Source organism: Arachis ipaensis, chromosome B08, assembly GCF_000816755.2.
Source record: "Arachis ipaensis cultivar K30076 chromosome B08, Araip1.1, whole genome shotgun sequence".
NCBI classification, from domain to species: domain Eukaryota; kingdom Viridiplantae; phylum Streptophyta; class Magnoliopsida; order Fabales; family Fabaceae; genus Arachis; species Arachis ipaensis.
Genome location: NC_029792.2, coordinates 46,259,715 through 46,276,541, shown reverse-complemented (window position 1 = coordinate 46,276,541; position 16,827 = coordinate 46,259,715). Strand labels below are relative to the sequence as shown.

The 16,827-nt window shown below is 36.1% G+C and overlaps 1 long non-coding RNA gene across 1 annotated transcript in view; it reads left to right on the top strand.

Annotated features, from left to right (window-relative positions):
• LOC110265500 overlaps window positions 3,844-16,827 on the top strand; it is a 19,446-nt gene continuing 6,462 nt past the window's right edge. Inside the window, exons 1-2 of the long non-coding RNA XR_002351645.1 lie at window positions 3,844-4,161; window positions 6,356-6,357. This is a non-coding gene — a long non-coding RNA (uncharacterized LOC110265500). The remainder of the gene's footprint in view (window positions 4,162-6,355; window positions 6,358-16,827) is intronic.

Genomic DNA, 16,827 nt, shown 5'->3' with positions numbered 1-16,827 from the left:
ACTTGGTACTAAATGCTAGTCCTTGGAGGGTTGCTGTTCCATGAAGTTATACCCTTGTGGGCGTTAAACGCCCACCTGGCGTTTAACGCTAGCTACTGCTTGTCCATCTTGGGCGTTAAACGCCAAGACACCCCTGTTGCCTTGCCTGGCAGTAAGCCCCCACTTGGCGTTTAGCGCCAGAACACTTCAAGTTGAACGCTCTCTAGGGTGTTCTGATCTTCCTCCTAAGTCCTCTTGTCCTTGAACACTTTGCATGATCGCAATTAAAATTAACTCAAGGAAAATTATAAATAAAAATAAAGATAAAAAATGCATGAAAATCAAATTGAAAGAAAAAATAAAGGATAGTTATGGTTGGGTTGCCTCCCAACAAGCGCTTCTTTACCGTCACTAGCTTTACACTTAGCTCCACTAGGGAGGGGGTGATCATAGGGGCTTATCTCTTCATCCATTACTGTGAATCTCTTTCCTGTGCTATCATGGATTAACTCAATGTACTCAAGAGATAGGATCCTATTCACTGTATGAGGCAGAATGGGACTCTTAGTAAATACCACCTTCATTCCAGGTGAAAAATCTTTACTAAGAATCTTTTTGTTCCTCCAACCTCTAGGCACCTTCTTCTTAGGAACTCCCTCTATGGTGGATGATGCATACCGAACACCAAACTTAGGTTTGATGTCAGAGAGAATTTTAATGGTTCCTACCAAAGGAGTCTTAAACAGTGAGCCTCACTTTGCATCAGTCAGGTCCTTGAGGGCTTGGGTTAGTGGGTTCACCCTCCATGTAAGTACCTCCTTCATTTGAGTGATGTAAAGGTCTAAAAACCTTGAATACCAAGTAATCCTCATGCATCCTCAGAACCAGTTCACCTTTTTCAACATCGATCAAGGCTCTTCCTGTGGCCAGAAATGGTCTTCTCAGGATCAGAGAATCATTTGCATCCTCTCCCATGTCAAGGATAACGAAATCTGCAGGGAAAAAAAGTTTTCTAGCCTTGACCAAGACATTTTTCACTATTCCATAGGCCAGTTTCAGAGACTTGTCTGCCATTTGTAGTACTATTCTTGTCGGATGCGCCTCTTAGATTCCAAACTTCTTCATTACAGATAAGGGCATTAGATTGATGCCTACACCAAGATCACACAGGGCCTTGTCAAAATTGATATTCCCATAGTGCATGGAATATGAGAGCTTCCTATGTCTGACATCTTCTTTGGAAATTTACTCTAAATCAATGCACTGCATTCCTTAGTCAGCAACACTATTTCATCTCCCCTTAGGGTCTTCTTTTCAGATAGTAAACCCTTCATGAACTCAACATATTAAGGCATATGCTCCAGTACCTTTGCAAAAATAATATTGATCTGTAACTTTTTGATGACTTCCAAGAACTGCGAGAATTGCCTGTCTTTGGTCTCCTTTTGGAGCTTCTGAGGGTATGATAATTTTGGCTGAGGCTGGAATGCCTTGGGTGAAGTGTGCACTATGGTGTCCTCATCCTTTTCTGCAGCTTCAACAACCTATGCTTCCTCCTTTAACACGGGTTCACCAGTCACTGGTGCAAAATTTATAACCCACAAACTAACCGGCAGGTGCACTGGGTCGTAACAAGTAATACCTCAGGTGAGTGAGGGTCGATCCCACGAGGATTGATAGACTAAGCAACAATGATTGAGTGATTTACTTAGTTAGACAAGCAAAAAAGAGTGTTTTAGTGTTGTAAAGCATAAAATAGTAATTCAGAGAAATAAAAGCAAACAGTAAATTGATGTGATGAATATAGGAGAAAACAGTTAAGGTTTTGGAGTTGTTTATCTTCCGAATTTCTACTTCTTACCAACTATTTTAATCATGCAAGATTCAATTCATGGCAAACTATATTTGACTAAGCCTTAATTCCTTAGTAATTTAGTCTCCTCTAACCTAGTTAACCGCCGATTCCTTGGTCATTTAATGTCAATTAGAGGTTTAAGTTCAATTCTAGTTTATTAGCCACAAAAACCCTAATTACCCAAAGCTAACAGGATTATATGTCACGTATCCCAATTAGTTCATGTAATTAGCAATTTAGGAGGAATTTACTTTCAAGTTGTGTTCAGGTGAGACACCTCTTCTAAGGGTCACAAGAACGGATCTAGAATAAGGGTCATACTTCCATTCCACACATAGTCATAAAATTAAGTACAAAAGTAATCCTTAAAACTAAATCAATACATTAATTAAAATAGAAAAGCAATAATTTCAATCCATAGAAATAACCAAAGCCCCTAACCTTAACAATGGAGGTTTAGTTGGTCATGGCTCAGAGAGAAAACTATGATTCTAAAAACTGTAAAGTGCAGAATGAGGTGCGTAAAAGAGAAAGGAGCCCGAAAGGCTAAATCTTTTCCCTTTTATATCTAATCCTAATTAATGTAAAATATATTTTCTAAAACTAAATAATATATTTTTCTATTTTCAAAAAAAATAAGGTTTTAATCAAAATATATAATAAATCTTCGAAGGCTAATATTTGATGGATGCAGGAGCCACTGCTGTGCTTTGGACTGGACTGGAGAGTTATTGCCAAGGTTCTGAAAATTGGACCGGACGGGCCGGTTCAACTGGATTAACTGGGAACCGATCATCTGGCCGGTCCGGTTCTCCTGCAAGACTGTTCTATAAAAACCCGGTGAAAAAATTGGCTGAACCGGTGGTTAACCGTCAAAACGGGCAAATCGTTCGGGTTTTAGCAAGCGCCAGTTTTCCCACCCAGTGACAAAACGGCGTCATTTTGACGCCTTTAAAAAAAAGGGGGGGTGAAATGCTGAATGAAATTGAATACTGTTGAGTGAGCAACCTTCTCCTCTTCGAAGAGTCCCAAGTCCCAACCCTAATTTCCTCTTCAAAGACAATCACCTTCAAGGCTCCAACAAACACCACCGTCACCTCCACAAACGCCGGATCAAAGCGTCACTGTCGCGGACGAGGCAGTTGTCACCAACGTCGTTCTCTTGATCTTTGAACTTCGAAGCGTCTAGAGTTTGCGTCGTCTGGTCGTCGGCTTGTCATCCTGGTCATTGGCGTTGTCTGGTCGTCGTTGGGCATCTGGTCGTCGTCTGGCCTTCTATGCTCTTCCGCGGTGAGTACTCTAACATAACATCTTTGTTTTTCAATGAATTTTGTTTATTTGGTTTGGACGTTTGGTGACTAAACGGTATGAATTGGGTTGCTAACTTGCTGATGTTATTGAGTTCATGGGTTTTTGGTTTTTGTTTTCCATTGATTTTTTATTCAGTGAGAAATTTAGGGCAAATTTCAGTTTAGAGCTTCAGATGCAGAGTTTTTCAGTTTTTCTTCTGTGTTCTTGTTCTGCTTTTCATTTTTTTTATTTTGTTAATTATATGGATTATAGGTTCTATAATTTTGAATAAATTTAATGTAAATTCAATGTTAGAATTCTGAATTTTGAATTTTGGTATATTGAATTTTGCTATATAAGTTCAACAACAACAACAACAGCAACAACAACAACAACAACAGCAACAACAACAATAACAACAACAACAAAAATAATAATAATAATAATAATAATAATAATAATAATAATAATAATAATAATAATAATAATAATAATAATAATAATTTAGGGCAGATTTGAGTTCAGAACCTGCATTTAGTTTGGATGCTGAGTTTGATTTTTTAGTTTTGAGTTTGGTTGTTGCCTATATGATTCTGAATCATGCTTATATGCATAGTTTTTCTATTTTTGGATTTGCTAACTTTTGAAGCTGAGTTTTCTATTTTTGGATTCTGGGCTTGTGTTGTTGAATATTTGATTGGAAGGCTTTTATTGAATACTTGATTGGAAGTATGGTATTGCTTTTGTTCTTTTCTATTACATGAACACTTGTGTTAGGTTCATCAAGTATGTTATTGCTTTCCCTGTTTTGTTCCAAGCTGAAGCCATGAAAGCTATGCTGAAGAAGAATAAAATGGACTAAAGAAATGAGCCATTGCAAGGAGTTCAAGTTGTATTCCTTCAATCGCGAGAGATGAATGATCTCACTCTTGTGTTAATTGTATGGATTTTGAGTTACTTGTATGGACATCGGATTTTGAATTAATTTTATAGATATTAGAATTTCAGATTCTCTTCTCAGGTTTTTGTTGTTTCAAGTTGGTTAATTGGATTTCTTAGCCCGTTTTGAGTTTTGAATCTTTTGATTGGCCTTTGTTTATTTAATCTTGTTCAGTGTTTTCTTGAAATTGTAAGATTGATTTTTTTCTAAGTTGTTAATTCTGGGTTATTGATTTTTCTGATTTTAAGTTGATGGTGTTATGGTGCAGTGTTTCAATGCATTGTTTATGCTGCTGTTATATTTTTATTATTATTTTTATGAAATTGGAATAACTGTTAGTGGTATTATATGCATTTTGATTTTTGTTAGTTATAAATGTTGATTTTTAAAATTGTTTCTGAATTTTTAATGGATAATTTTTTATATAAAATTATAAAATTTTGAATTTTATCAATTTAAAAAATATTGAATTTAAATATTTAAAAGTATATATTAAGTTTTTAATAATTTTATTTCATACTTAATTAAACCGGTTGAATTTCGATTGAACTCCGGTTGAACTTCTGAACCATTGAACCAGTTACTCCGCCGGCTTGTTGACCGGTCCTGTTCTCGCTAATTGCTTCATCCGGCGCCTAACTTGGAAAAGACCAAGTTAGGAGCCAAGATGGCCGTACATATTGGAGAATAAGTGTATACTATTATATATCGTTGGAAAGTTCTGGAAGTTAGCTTTCCAATGCCACTAGAAGCGCGTTAATTGGACCTCTGTAGCTCAAGTTATGTCTGTTAGAGTGTAAGGAGGTCAGGGCTGACAACATCATCCACTTTCTTCCTCTTCTTCTATAAAACTCCGTTAAATCCATACGAATGCTACCTGAAATAAACAGAATTTCTCACAACTCAAAGTAGCATTCATAGTGGCTAAAAAGAATTGAAATCTTGATTAAACTTAACAATTCAAATGCAAATTCACTAGGAAAAGATAGGATAGACGCTCACGTATCACTGAGATAAATGCAAATTCATGTCTTTTCTTAAAGTGGGGTTTATAACACTGAAACTTTGAATAGTTTTGGCATCTCACTATCCTTTGAATCTGAGAAATGTCAGTGTCATTTGGAATTAGAATCCGGATAGTATTATGAACTCTCTGGCCTTTTCACTTCGGATTAATCCAGCAAATTTTCATTTATTCTTTCTTTCTTTGGTGCTTTGCACCTTGAGCCTAGCCGTGACTTTAAATGTTTTGTCTCAAGATTTACTTGACACAAAAACATCTCAAGTACTTAATTAGGGAACTCTCTTAGCTTTCAATTCTGATTTTTCTTTCAGTTACTCCCAGACAGTGGTGCTCAAAGCCTTTAGCATACTCTGTTAAATGCACTTGATCTCGACTCTTAGTGCTCTGTCTCAAGGGTTACTTGACACATTCACACCACAAGCATATAGCTAGGAAAACAACTCTTTGAGCTTTTAATCATATTTGACCTTCGTAGCCATTGATGCTTAGAGCCTTGGACCTTGCTTTTCTTTTTGCTATTTCTTTTGCTTCACGGATTAAGCTTTTGTTTAATTTAAAGAATTCATAATAGTTCTCTAAATTCCTATTTCTCATGCATCAACATCCTTTGATTCAAATTCAAATTACACTGTTCATATCATGCATTCAAAATCACAGATAACACCACCATATTTAAGTAAATAAGACTACTCTTAAACATAACCCAATTTCTCATGCAATACACCACTTCTTTTTCCTTTTTTTGGATTCAAGCTCAGTGAGCGGTACATGAGACAACATTTTAAAACTAAAAGCAAATAACAGAATGAAACTAAACCTAAGAGCTGAAAATACTGAAGATCATGCAGGCAATCAAAGCAACAGAGAACAGGAATATAACATAATAGAGACGGAAGGAAATAGGAAGTGAAAAAGGGACTAAACCTCCTCAGTGTGCGGTTTGCACCAAAATTGTCATCCTCACCTCTGAATCTGAAACTAGATTTCCGGATATTCATCTGGTTAAAATGCAAATTTTTACTTCCAGAATCACAACCCTCTTGTAAGTGACATCAAAAAATGCTTCTCATGCAATTCGGAGCGGAATCTCCGTGAGTCATAGGAGCCGGTGGCCGGTACTTTGCCTTTCCTCTTTCTTGAGGGCTAAATGGTTTTTAGTGCTATGAAGAAAAATAGAAAAACCACAAGTGAAGCGACAACACCAAACTTGAACCTTTTCTCGTCCCCGAGTAAAATAGAACAGAGCAAAGAAGAAGGAAGAGGGAAGGAGTGGGATAATGTGAAAAAGTCACTAGGTAGAAAAAGACTAAAGGAAATAGAATGGAGATAATAAGAGTGATATAAGAAAATAAAAAAAAATAAAAAAAGAAATCGGAGAACTGGGAAAGAAGGGAAGGTATTTTTTTTCTTTTAGTTTCTTTTAGAATTTTTTTCTTTTTTGGAGTCGTATTGTGGAAGGGGTGAGAGATATATATGGACAAAGTACAAGGAAGGGGGGCACGTTTGGGTTAATGGGATTAGGTGGGATATAATTAATATATATCCCACCCACCCAAGTTCATGGAGCCAAGTTAGGCGCCACCCACCCAATAGCAACTTCAATTTGTACGCACAAATGGCGCCTAACTTCAGAAAGTCAAGTTAGGTGCCACCCAGTCCGAATCGAACTCCTCCAGGGTGTCTGAAATTCTGTCTGATTTCACTTGTTTCTTTTCTAAATACTCTGCATGATCAAAATACACATAAAACAAAAGGAAAAATTGTAGAAACTCATATAAAACTAAATAAAACCAAAGCATAAATCAAAATTAAGGATACGAAACATCGAGTTGCCTCCTGACAAGCACTTTTTTACCGTCACTAGCTTGACGGTCAGCTCCACTAGGGAGGAGGGTGATCATAGGGGATTAGCTCTTCACCCCTTACTGTGAACTTCTTTCCTGTGCTCTCATGGATCAACTCTACATGCTCAAGAAACAGGATCTTATTTATGAGGCAGGATTGGGCTCGTAGTAAATACCACCTTCATTCTTGGAGAGAAGTCTTCAGTGGAAATCTTTTTATTTCTCCATCCTCTGTGTACTTTCTTCTTTTTGGGAACCTCCTCCTTGGTGGATGATGCATTCTCGACACCAAACTTAGATTTGATGTCAGGAAAAATTTTGTTGATTGTCACCAAAGGAGGTTTGAGCTGCAGATCCTGTGGTGCATCATCAGGGGTTCTTGAAGGGTTGGATCAATAAGCTCAATCTGCATGCACCTCTCCTCTTCAACTGCTGAATGCATATCTTTGAAGACATAAAAGACCAGTTGCTCATCATGCACTCTAAGCACTAATTCACCCACTTCTACATCAATTAGAGCTCTCTCAGTGGCTAGGAATGGCCTTCCTAGGATTATGGAGGCATTTTCATCCTCCCACATGTCAAGAATTACAAAATCTGTTGGGAGGAAGAACTTACCCATGTCCTGGAGAGTAATTGCTTCATCCAGTGCCTAACTTGGAAAATCCTAAGTTAGGCGCCAACATGGCCGTACAGATTGGAGAAAACGTGTATACTATTATTATATATCATTGGAAACCACGTCAATTGGACCTCTGTAGCTCAAGTTATGTCCATTAGAGTGCAAGAAAGTCAGGGCTGACAACATCATCCACTTTCTTCCTCTTTTTCTATAAAAATCTGTCAAATCCATCCGAATGCTACCTGAAATAAATAGAATTGCACACAACTCAATGTAGCATTCATAGTGGCTAAAAAGTATTTAAATCTTGATTAAACTCCCATCCTTGGTCTTTTTTTGGAGCTTCTGAGGGCATGGTGACTTCGGCATGTGCTCGGATGCCTTCGATAAGGCGTGTACTATGGTATTCTCAGCCTTCTCTTTAATATCAATAACACATGCTTCCTCCTTTGGCACGGGTTCATCAGTCACTATGATGGCCTTGCATTCTTCCTTTGGATTTATCACTTTGTCACCAGAAAGAGTATTTGGAGGTCTCTCAGGTATTTGGTTGCTCAACTAACCCACTTGTACTTCCAAATTCTGAATTGAAGTTCTGGTCTCCTGTATGAAACTCTGAGTGTTCTTGGAAAGTTCTGCAACTATAGAAGCTAGGACAAGAGTGCTCTGAGGCTAGGAAGTTGCTTGTTACTACTGAAAGGGCTGGAACTGACGGTTGTTGAATTTATTCTGATTGAAATCGCCTTGAGAGTTGTTGAAATTTGGCTGAGGCTTCTGAGGTTTCTCTCTCCATCCGAAATTTGGGAGATTCCTCCATCCCTGATTAAATGAGTTAGAGTAAGGATCATTATTGGGATTTCTAGAGGAATTGCCCATATAGTTTACCTGTTCAGGAGCGGGTTAAGCATAATCGTAAGTCTCCCTTTGGTTGAAACCACTACTCATGTCATAAGATGCATCTTGAGTATTAACAGTTGAGACTGTCATCCCACTCAAATGCTGAATAATCATGTTGATTTGTTGAGACATGGCCTTGTTCTGGGGAAGAATGGCAACCAAAGTATCTAGCTCCATGACTCCTTTCTTCACAGGATTACTCTCAGAGATTTACAAGTATTGATTGTTAGCAACCATCTGAATTAACTCATCGGCCTCTTCAGGGGTCATCTTCATATGCAGAGAGCCACCCGTAGAATTGTCCAAAGATATTTTGGCCATCTCTGAGAGTCCATCATAAAAGATCTACAATCCGATCCAGTCTGAAAATATGTCAGGAGGGCACTTCTTGATCATTGACTTGAACCTCTCCCAAGCTTCATAGAGGGACTCACCATTTCTCTGCCTGAAAGTCTGAACATTTGTCCTCAGCTTAATTAGCTTCTGAGGAGGGAAGAACTTGGTTAGGAACTTGTTGACCATCTTGTCCCAAGTGTCCAAGCTTTCCTTGGGTTGAGTGTCAAGCCACTGCTTCGCTCTATCTCTCACAGCAAATGGGAAGAGCATGAGCTTATAGACATCCGAATTCACTCCATTAGTCTTCACAGTATCATAGATCTGCAAGAAATTAGAGATGAACAAATTTGGGTCTTCCTGTGGGAGTCCATGAAACTGATAGTTTTGTTGCACCAGAGTGATCAACTGTGGCTTCACCTATAATTTGTTTGCACCTATAGGGGGCACTACAGTACTATGCCCTTAGAAAACAGGAGTGGGGGCAGTGTATGAGCCAAGCATCTTTCTAGGTTGCTCATTACCATTCGGATTCTCAATATTAGCATTGGGATCCATGGTAAACTCTTCAGCTTCCTTCTCAAGTGTCCTTGAGATCCTCACTGGCTTTGTAAACTCTAGCTTGTTGCAAACGTTGCCTCAAGATCCTCTCTGGTTCAAGATTGAAATTAAGAAGGGATTTTTTATTCTTGTTCCTTCTCATAAACAAATAGAAAATAAAAGAAATGTGGAAATCTCTACGTTCGAGTGCAGAGAATTCCTAGTGAGGTATCTTGTGTAAAAGAAATAAAATAAAATAAACTAAATGATTAATACTAAAATTCAAAACTAAAGAAAAATAGGAACCACTAATTTCAAAAATTAAGAAAAGAAAATTAATAAAAAAATTAGAAAATAAAATCACCAAAAGGGGACACCAAACTTAATTTCAAAAATTAAAAGAAAAAAATTAAATAAAATAAGCTAAGAATTCCAAAATTTAAGAACAAAAACAAATAAGACTAAAAATTTGAAAACACCAAACTTAATTTCAAAAATTAAGGAAAAGTTTTAAGATAAAATTAAACCAAACTTTCAAAAATAAAAGAACAAAATAAATAAAAATCAAAAGCTCAAAACGCCTAATCTAAGCAATCAGACAATGGTTAGTTGTCAATCACAGTCAATCCCCAGCAACGGCGCCAAAAACTTAATGCGAGATTTTGAATATCCGCAAACTAACCGGCAAGTGCATCGAGTCATTGACGTGATGAAAATCGTCAGTATAGAATTTTCACAAAATAAATCTCGTCGAAGTATAGATCTAAACCGGCAAACAACCCTCAATCAAAGTTTAATTTGTTTGTCACTTAATAAAAACCGAGAGCATTTAAACCTCGGGTTATCTCTCAAGGAATTGCAGGGAAGTGTGCATATTATTGGTGATGGGGTATATTTTGAGGTTTGATGAACAAGAAATTAAAACTAACAACTAAGGAACTATAAAGGCTAAAAGCTACTCAAGGAAAGGATTAAGAATCAAGGTATCCTATCTTGGATCATTGACCACACAATATGGTGATTACAAAGAGTTAATTCCACTTAGTTGTCCTCTAACATCGGAGGGTTAAGTCAAGTGGACATAATTGATCTTAGAACTAACTAACAACCCTAAATCATCAATGAAACTGGACATCAACGATCTCAAGGGACCTAAGTCCTCAATCACAAGCCAAGAGTACCAAAATCTACTCTAAAATCCAACCAAGCATTTTATCAAACACTTGGAAGGCATAAAAGGAAAGCATAGTAAATTAACAAGAAATATAAAATCTAACAACTACCAAATGCAAGATAACAATAATAACAACTCAAGTAGACAATAAGAAACATAAAACATAAATTGTATTAATGGAAATTAAAATTAATAAGAGTGCTCATAAACATAAAAATAACAAAATAGAGGAAATGGCAAGTAAAACTAAGAGAACCAAGATGTAAGAACAAGCAATTGAAAGGAAAACTAAATCAAAGCAACAATTAAAATCTAAACCTAAGAGAAATCTAACGTAATTTTAGAGAGAAGAGAGAGCTTCTCTCTTTAGAATATGACCTAAAATATGTTTCTAATCTATCCTAATTGCTCTCCCCTTCTTCCTTCTTGATTTTGGCCTCAAATAGCTTCAAAAATGAGTTGGATTGGGCTTCGGTAGCTGCAGAATTTGCCCCCAGTGTGCTACATTAAGTTTGTCATGTGCTGTTTGTCATGCGTACACGTGGGTCACGCGTACGCGTCGCTTGACGAACTTTGATCGCGCATACGCGTGGGTTACGCGTATGCCTCGCATGGCAAATTTCTAAATCCTCATTTCTTCATGAACCCTCCACTTTGAATGCTTTTTTCTTCATTCCTTCAATCCAATCCTTGCCTTATAAATCTAGAATCACTCAACAAACATATCAAGGCATTGAATGGAATTAAAGAGAATTAAAATTAGCAAATTAAGGGCTTAAAAAGTATGTTTTTACTCTTAAGCATAATTTAGGGAGAATTTACAAAACTGTGCTATTTTAGTGAATAAATGTGGAAAAAGTTGATAAAATCCACCGAATTCAATACAAGATAAACCATAAAATTTTGGTTTATCAATCTTCCCACACTTAAACAATACCATGTCCTCATGCTAAACTCAAGAAAGACAAGAAACGGGGTATAAACAGTTATCCAATGTAAACTACCTATATGCAACCTATCTACATGAATGCAACTACTTAGTCAAAATAATTTAATTTCCAAGAATACATATATAAACATAAGGGCTAAAGCAATCAGAATTAAATCAAATCCACAACTGAATTGAGTTATTGAAAAGAATTATAAACTTGCAAGATAAGAAATAATAACTGGTGGAAACATAGAATTTGAGCAATCGAACCCCTCACCGAATGTGTATATGCACTCTAGTCGCTCAAGTGTATAGGGTTGATTCACTCAATTCCCCTCTAATCATGCTTTCTAAAGTTTGTTCTTCATCTAACCAATCAAAAAATATTTAATATACATATGCAAATATCATGAGGGCTTTTCAAGGTTGTAAGGGGGCTAAGGTAAAGGTGAGGATATATGTATGGCCAAGTGAGCTTGAATTTGAATCTTTGACTAACCTAAGCTCTCACCTAACACATACACACTCTATACAATTCTAATATCAAACTTAGCTACCCAAAATCTCACCTTTTGCATACACACACACACTCATGTATCAAATTCAATTCCATCACATATGCATTGATTTTTATTAAGCTTCACATTGGGGTAATTTTGTCCCCTTTTTATTATTTCTTTTTCTTTTTCTATTATTTTTTTCCTTTTTCTTTTCTTTTTTTTTATATGAAAACATAATTTATACAAAGGACATCAATGCATATGGTTTTCATACCATTACATGAGTATACACCCAAATTCCCAATAATTCTCAATAAGCACAAAATACATTTTCATCAACCAAAGTTCTCATATTTTTTCCACACTTAGTTGACACACACACTCACTATCTTAAACTAACCAAAGATTCAAATAGGACAATTAATTGTTTTCTGCTTAAGGTTAGTGATGTGGTAATATAAAGGACAAAAGGGGATTAAAAAGGCTCAAAGTGACAAATAAAGATAAATGAAAAGGTAGGCTATTTAGGATAAATAAGCTATAATAAAATGATAGCCTCAATCACATAAATGCATAGATATACACTAAATAATAGACATATAAAATGGAACAAACCAGAGATTGCAATCATAGAGAAGAAAACACACAAGAATCAAATTCATGGTTAAATGATGTAACCATAAAATTAAGCTCAAAAACTCACCAGTTGTGTGTTCTTTGGTGCAAAAACCATATTCCAAACTATATACATCATGCAAGTTTTAATGAAAATTTTTTTACTCAGATCAATTGGGGTGCCCTATAGATAAATTCGTTGGAAAATTTATTATTTTGACTAAGTTTATTATATATATGAAAAGAAATGCAATAAACTAAGAAAAATACAACTAAGAATTCTAAAAGACCTAGTAATAAAATAAAATATGAAAGCATTGGGATTAGAAATTTGTCACCCAAAAATGGCCGATTGGTCGGGCGACCTCCCCACACTTAAAAGTTTGCACATCCTCGGTGCATTCAGAGATGAGCAAGGGGGATACGGCAACTTCACGGATTGCCACCTTCAGCTGGTGGATCAACCGGCTGCTGCATGTTCTTTCTTCTACTTTCCTTGTTGCATATGGAAAATCATCCTGAAAGATAGAAAATAGTAAGACGATTAAATGTAAAAGCAAGGAAGCATAGATTGTTAGAATGAGGTGATGATCACTAAAATAAAGTGAGTGAATCAATGTGTGACATTTAGGAAAATAATGTGTGAGTTCTAAGTTGCATGCGGTTTAGAATACACACACTAACATTCATAAGCTATGTCACAACTACACAAAAGAAGTATGTACTTCACTCATTTTAGTGTGTTTGAAATGCTTTCAAGGACTTCTAGGTTAAGATAAACAAACAAGTAATAAAGAAGCATAAAAGCATTCAAGCAATAATCAAGTAAATATGAAATGGATGATGAATGGACATTGATTGATGTACAAGGAAACTTAATGAACAAAATGAACTTACACATCAATCAATGACACACTTTGAATTTTGTTTGCATCACCTAATTGACATAAAGTGGGACACATGGGTGCTATGCAACTTATTAAAAGAGAGATATAAGTTGAAAATCAAGCACATAGCAATATGGTCCATATAGCTTGAGAATTTCAAAAAATGTCTTTAAGTGAGCTTACAATGCAATTTCATAAATGAAGCATTATGCCAAAATGAATAATTTTAAATATGTGTAGAGCACATAGTTAAACAATTGAGGGTCAACATGTCATTAAGACACAAGCATAGCATATGGATGCATATGATCAAGCAATACAATGCATTAAGATAAATGCACATAATCCAACATCAAAAATTGTCTAGTCAAGGTAAAGAATTCAAATCACATGGTGGCCAAATCATGCAATTCAAAAGAATTAGAATGGTTGGAAGACAATTCACAAGTACCTGGTATGTAAAGTATCAAAGAAGCAAAATTCAATACCAAGCAACAAACTATAACCTCAACAAAGAAATCCAACAATAAATATTCACAACAATGATGCTAAAATAGCAACATGTCAATAATCAGTATCAGTAAACACCAAACAAGATTAATAATCCAACACTTAGCATGAAAATATAACCTAAACTAACAACCTAATCTACTAAAACAAAAATTCAAACTAAATAACTAATGGAGATGGTGGTAAATGGTGAATGGTGGTAGTGGATGATGGTTGAAGGATGGGAAGAAGAGAGGAGAAGAGAAAAGAAAAAAAGAAAACGGGAGAAGAGAAGAAAAGTGTATGAGACAGGGGTACCCACGCACACGCGTGGGTCACATGTAGGCATGGGTTGGGAGAATGGAATGCTATGCATATGCGTCTGGCAAGCGTATGTGTCATATGGGAAAATAGGGGGTGACGCGTACGCGTCGGTCACGTGTACGCGTGAGAAGAAATTGTGCTAGAAGCACAGTTCCCACACACCACGCGCACAACTCTCTATCTGGACCGTGCGATGGCACAGTCCACGCATGATCCTATCACGCTCAAATTCAGGGATGTCACGCGTACGTGTGGGTCACGTGTACATGAAAGAATATTTTCGTCGGTTAGAAATTTCGCACAAATAATTCTGTTTCTAGTATAGTTCTCAACCAACAAATAATACTCAATCAAAGTTTTAATATGGTTGTCACAAGTATAAACCCCAATAAAATAACCGAGTATTTAAACCTTGGGTCATCTGACAAAAATTGTAATGAAGTGATCAATTATTGGCTATAAAGAAACAAGGGGGTTTGATTTGCAATTGGCAAGAAAATATAAAAGCAAGAAAACAAATGACAATTAACTAATAAAAGAAAGGAAAAGAACTCTTGGCTAAGGCATGGGAATTAGGATCACCATCCTTGTCTACAAACCATGTATTGACAATTATGAGGGACTAACCTATCAAGTCTACTTCTATGCTTGAAGTACGTTAAAAGTCTACTTCAACGCTTGAAGTACGTCAAATAGGCTTGATCAACATCAACCCATAAGTCCCAACCTAGCTACTAATTAACTTAGTAGTAGGCTAGTGTTAATAGGTATCAAATTGACCACTAAGAGTTCTCAAATCACCAAATCAATGAGACCCAATGACTCAAGGTTATCCAATTCCCTTAGCCTAGGCCAAGAGTAAAGAAAATTACTCTAAAACTAGTGAAAACATTTCATCAAACACCTAGAGTGCAATAAAAGTAAACATCACAAAATGCAAGAATTAATAAAAGCTATAACTAACATGAACAAGAAATCAACAATGACAATCAAGATAAACATAAAAAGATATGGAAACATAAAATTGCACTAAAAGAAAATTAATATTCAACAAGGGTTTAAAAACATGAAAGAGAGCAAAATAAGAAATTAACAAGAGAAGTAGATAAACTAAAGTGCTAGAACAAATAAAAGTAAAGAAAAACTAAAAGGAAACAAGATTAAAATATAGATCTAAAAGGAATCGAAATAAGAACCCTAAATTCTAGAGAGAGAGGAGAGAGCACCTCTCTCTTGAATTCTAACCTAAAACATGATGAAAACTATACTATGACTACTCCCCCCCATTTCCCTTGCAATCTTTGGGTTCAAAAGCATCAAAAATGAGTTGGATTTGGGCCTCTTGGATCTCAGAAATCACCCTCAGCGTATTGCCTTTAAGTTGGTCACGTGCTGCTTGTCACGCGTATGCATGGGTCACGCGTACGCGTCGCATTGCAAAATTCCTCTTCAGGCGTATGCATGGGTGACGCGTGTGCGTCGCTGGCAAATCTCCTTCTCATGCGTACGCGTAGGTGATGCGTGCGCGTGGCCTTGAGTTCAGTAAATCCTTAATTCTTCTTGAATTCTCTATTTTTGCATGCTTTTTCTTCATTCCTTCAAACCAATCTTTGCCTTCTAATCCTGAAATCACTTAACAAATATATCAAAGCTTCGAGTGAAATTAAAGTGAATTAAATTTATCAATTTAAAGGCCTAAAAAGCATGTCTTTTACTCTTAAGCACAAATTCAGAAAAATTCACAAAACCATACTATTTCATTGAATAAGTGTGAGATAAGTTGATAAAATTCCCTGAATTCAACCCAAGATAAACCACAAAATTGGGGTTTATCCAACCTCCCCACAATTAAACTAAGCATGTCCTCATGCTAAACCAAGAAAGACTAGAAATGGGGTATGAACATTTATTCAATGCAAATAAACTATATGAACCTATTTACATGCATGCAACTAAATGCAAGATGCTTCTACCCACTTGGTTAAAAGTAAATCGATCTTCAAGAACACATATGAACAAGTAGGGCCAAGGTCATATGACATTTCATAAACACCACCAATTCAAATATAAAAAATTCGGTATATACAAACTTGCAAAAAGAAAGCTCATGAAAGCCGGGAACTAGGAATTGAGCATCGAACCCTCATCGAAAGTGTATCCGCTCTAGTCGCTCAAGTGTATAGGGTTGATTCACTCAATTCTCCTCTAATCATGCTTTCCAAGATTTATTTTTCATCTAACAATTAACAATTATTCGGTGCATGCATACATTTATCATAAGGACTTATTCATAGGTTGTAATGGGGCTATGGTAAAGATAAGAATGCATATGGCTAAGTGAGCTTGAAATTCGCATCTTTGATTAACCTAAGCTCTCACCAAACACATATAACAACCTATACAATTCTAATACACAACCTAACTACCCATTTATTCACTTTTCACACATTCTTGCGTTCTCTTTAATTCACACTCCATATGCATTGTTATTACTACTTTACTTTTGGGCATTTTTGTCCCCTTTTTATTGCTTCCTTTTTCTATATATTTTTCTTTTTTTTATTTTTCTATTTTTCTTTTTTC